Genomic DNA, 4827 nt, shown 5'->3' on the forward strand with positions numbered 1-4827 from the left:
CTCAGCTGAGCCAGACTGGTAATGTCCTGGGCAGGAGACTGGTTCCAGGGGTGTGATGGGGAAGAGACAGGGAAGGGTAGGTGAGGTGGACCTAGGAGGGGGCAATGGCTGAGGTGGAGTCCAGGGCTTTGTGACAAGCCTGAAGAAGGGAAGCCAAAAGTGGGAAAGCTTGGAGGGGACAAGGGGAGCAGGGAGGAGAGCTGTATCAGCTTGTGTTTATGGGATCACAGATTTCTCCAGTGCCCAAACAAATGTCTTCTCCCAAGTCTTCCTCCCAAGCCTTACTGCTCCTGTGCTGTTACCCCAAATGCCACTCAACAGCACATCTCACCTCTTGCCAGCTCTGCTCCTCACTGAGGATGACAGGCCATTGCTGCTGCCTGTTATATCAGAATACACATTTCTCATCATTGAGAAATGACAGCACCAAGGCTGGATGTACAACTGCCCTTCAGTGTCCTCATGCATATGAATTATGGTTGAGTCTTTAATTATGTGGCCACATATTTATTTTCCACAGGACACCTGCAGCACACAGGTTAGATGGTACTCTAGATGAGTCTGGGCTGTGTCATGAAGAAGGCTCGTTGCAGAGAGTCAGCATCATCCTTTTTTTTTTTTTTTCCCAAAAAAAAGTGTGAAGAAAAAAGAATGACTCATTGCTGAGACAGTTGTGTGTTGGCCTAGATCCCTGCCCCTGCCGCCGATTTCCTACCTGATGTTGAGCGAGTCACTGACGGCAACCTTTTCAGAGGTAGCTATTAGCTATGTTTTATTTATTTTGGCATTTTGCTTTGTTTTTAGCCTTGTGCTATCCTGGGATCCTAATGTCTCATTTGCAGCAGTATTTATTGCTCCCTGCTGCATGAGAATGGGGACTTGCACTTGACTGTAGAAAAGGCTTTAAAATGCAGAGCGCTCTGGTAAAGCGCTCAGATCAGCATGTCCACCTTGCAGGCTGCATTTGACCTTCCCTCCAGGAATACTGGGTCTTCTGTACAATGCTACTTTATTGCTTGGTATGAATATTTAAAAGTCAAATCTATTATTACTTGGGAAGTACTGAGAAACTAGACTATGACCTGTAAAAAAGACCCTGATAACATTAATCATTGTTTTTTGAGTGGGGGCTGCACGCTCTGGATAAACTGTTAATGTTTTGAACAACTCTGTTCTGGTCTGTTGGATGTGTCAAGACACAGGTACCTGCCTCCTCAGGAACCTCTGCTCTTGAATTGTAGGTGGAAATGAATTTGTTCTCACTTCTCATCTTTTCTTGCCTTCACTGGCCTTGCAGAAGTAGAACTTCAGCACAGAGCTGAAGTTTTTGCTGCTCTTTCACTGATCCTTCACACTTTCCTAGCACAGGCAAGTCTCTGTGAAGAAGTGGCTTTGGTCTTCAAAGCGGTATGTCCCTCTCCAGATAGTGGGTGAAATGGGATTCTGCTCATTGCAGATCAGGCAAGGCTGCCAAATGTGACCTGGCAGTTCTCTGAGGTCTGCTAGGACACTGGAGCTCAGCTTTCCCGTGAGTTTTACTAGGTGCTATGAGTATCATATACCACGGCTCTGGAAGGCCACCCAGCAGTGACTAAAAAGGGTAGCTCTAGCTTTAGCTAGACCTGCGTGCTCATGAGGTATCCCCCCTGGATACATCAGCCCACAAGACTCAGCTCAAGACACATTGCCATGGGTTCCCTCTACAGTGCTGCATCGTGAGCACTGGGGACTGCCCAAGGACATTCCCACGCGAACAGGACAGCAGCCAAAGGGTTTGAAAGCAGAACCACGCCATGTAGCCCATCTTCTGCTTGCCTGCCATCATCAGCAGCACTCCCTGGATCATCTAGGGATGTTTTGGCTATGTCTGAACCCTGTGAGAGGTAGACATGAGGTATCCCAGGTGCAGGTTCTCCAGCTGCTGAGCTAAGGGTCTTGGCTGGAGCCTCAACTCCCTTCCGTGCTCTACATGCAAAGATCCTTCCCAGGCAAACCAGGGAGAACGAATGAAGTAAGGCCTCCTGGGGTCTCATCCTGGCATGGGGTTTTGAGTGCAGCTGTGTCTCCCTGCTGGGTCTGGGAAGTTACACAGTCTTCCAGGTGCTGTTGTTTAAACAAAGTCTTAGGGTGCCTTTGTTGTTGTATTCTGGGGTCTAATACAAGGCTAGACCTGAGGGGATGATAATTTTTGAAGAGGTGCACGGAGAGGAAAAGGTCCTTGTGGCTACTGCTGCACACCAGTTTGGTAACTGGAGAGGAATGGAGATGACCCAGCACAGATTGTGAGCATGGATTCTGCCTGTCCCTCAAACTTCTTCCCTTCCCTTCCCTTCCCAACCCTACCCAACCCCAACCACTCTCTAGCTGGGGTCCTGCTGCTGGTGTTGTGTGTTAACATCTAACGTTTTTAGACACTGAGGCAGGAGTTACCTCCTGTACCACTGGAACACTGACAGTCCTGGTGGTGACGGGGTCCCCGCCGTACTGGCTGCTACACGCATAGCTAAAACCAACAGCCCCTGGCCCAGGCTCCCTAATACAAATCACTCCGTAAGAGGTGTAACTAGGCAATGCTTGGAGAGAGGAAGGTGGGTGTTACTAGATCACATGGTTAGCCAGGCTAACAGCACTAAAAGCTTGATTACAATTCAATTAAGGGAATGTTTCTAATTAAAGAGTTCTTATTTTAAGTCCTAAATGATTAAAATAAAGGTAGCCGAAGTGTCCGTACACATTTTCTGATTTCATCCCCAAGGGCTGTGTCTATGTTTGGGATTTCTTTAAATTCCCTCCTGCTGCCTCAGCCAGCAACAGGGGGAGAGCTGGTGAGGCTACCGTCCCCCCAGAGCCTGCATCTGCCTGCCAGGCAGGGTCACCCCAAACTCAGCTCCCACTGGCCACACTGAGAGCTGCCTCTCCTGGGATCTGATTCAGATCCATCCTTCCAGGAGCCCTCTCTGGCATGGCCCATCTCGCCCAGTGCCTGCATGGGCCTGCCACTCACAGCAAATTTGTGAGCAGTGCTGGGCTCCAGCAACTTCCCTCTCGGCTGACATGCACCCACCCAGGGTAGGAGGGCAAGCCCCCATCTGGATTTGGCAGTGGCTTTATTTAAGGTAACTTTATTACCTACCTTCCCATCTGTTTGCTGTTACATAAGTTGTGAAGCTACAGAGATTCAATGAAGCATGTGTAAGGAAATGTCATTACTACAAAAAACTCAATTAAATTCTAACTTCTCGGAAGGGAGACGAAGTTCTGTGATAAAGCTGGCCCAGCAGTGAGAGAGGGAAACAGCAGCGGTTCCCAAAGGTTTGCATAAACCAGGGACTATTCCCAGGTCTCAGTGGCCCATCAACTCAGCGTGGGCACTGACTGGCAGCGGGATTCAGAGCGTTGAGGCGCACCATCTTGGTACAACTTGAAGCTTTCTGCACCACACAGTGGGGGCAAGCTGCAACCTGGCCTCTGTGCCAACAGCCGGTGCTTGTGTTGTGTACTTGAAAGCTGACATGCAAGTCCCAGCCTAGACGCATCACAGGGCTGGCCTGGTATGGGGGCTCTCAAATTCTCCCTCACCATGCTTATCTCCTCCACTCTTAGCTCAGCTGCAGGAACTGGAGTTCTTGACTTTGGGATGACTGTGCTGAAGCAGCCTCTCCCCAACAAAGCATCCTGGTGCCTGCAAAGCTTGGCAGCATCTGGCTCTTGTTCCACAGGACCTACTGCTGTTCCTTTCCCTCTCAACCTACATTGGCTCCAGCCTCCCTCCACACTCAATGAATCACCGAATGCTCAGGGTTGGAAGGGATGTCTGGAGATCATCTAGTCCAACCTCCCTGCTAAAGCAGGTTCACCTGGAGTGCGTTGCACTGAATCATGTCCAGGCAGGTTTTAAAAGTCCCCAGAGAAGGAAACTCCAAGACCTCCAGAGAGGTTGTGGACTCTGGACTCCACCACCGCTTCGGCTCCCAATGCTCACAATGGCACCTCACTCCTCCTTTGCTTATCCAGCCTCAAACACATGCCTCCCAGGAGCCCCCAAACGCTTCCCCAGCCTGGGCTTTGTTCCTACACTCCCTGCAGGTCTGGTATACCCTGGCTGCCTCCTCCCGACTCAGCTGGCCCTCCCTGAGCTGATCTGGGACTCACTGCAGCACGCGGTGGCTGTCTGGCCCCCAAACGCCCCATGGTCTGAGGGGTATCCCCAGCTTTGCACTTGTCTCCTGGGTGCCCTGTGGACCTCCATCCATCCACATCAAGGTTTATGTGCGTGCCAACGTTCGCCTGTATGTGCAGGTGCTTCACCAAAGGGGTGCCCCTGCTCCCGAGGGGCGCGGGCTGAGGAGCCCTGACCCTCTCTGTGTGGCTGGGGCGACTCTGACACCTCATGACCCATCCTGCTGGACCCCTGCTCGCCATCTGCTGCCATCGTGGCGGGACCCGATGCCCCTGCATGAGGATCGCCAAGTGGGGCCGAGGGGCGATGACCCTACTGTGGTGGCAATAGCACCATATTGGGGCTGCCCCACTGCCCGCCCCGCCGCTGTGGGGTGCCACAGGTGGGCTGCTGCCCCGCTCCCCCCCCAACACCCCACTGAGGAGAAAACTTCAGCCGGGAGCCCGGCGGCCGCTGAGGGGACACGGCCCCCCAAAACCAAAACCCACCCCGTGTGCTTGCGGGGAGGTCTCCCCCCTCGCCGGGGCTGACGGGGGCCGCCGGGCTGCAGGGCGGCGGGAACGGCGGCGGGCGGTTGCGCCTTTAACGGCGGGCGGAGGAGGAGGAGGAGGAGGAGGGCTGGGGCTGCGCTGGGTGACATCAGTGGG

This window comes from Falco peregrinus, chromosome 6 (genome assembly GCF_023634155.1).
Source record: "Falco peregrinus isolate bFalPer1 chromosome 6, bFalPer1.pri, whole genome shotgun sequence".
NCBI classification, from domain to species: Eukaryota; Metazoa; Chordata; class Aves; order Falconiformes; family Falconidae; genus Falco; species Falco peregrinus.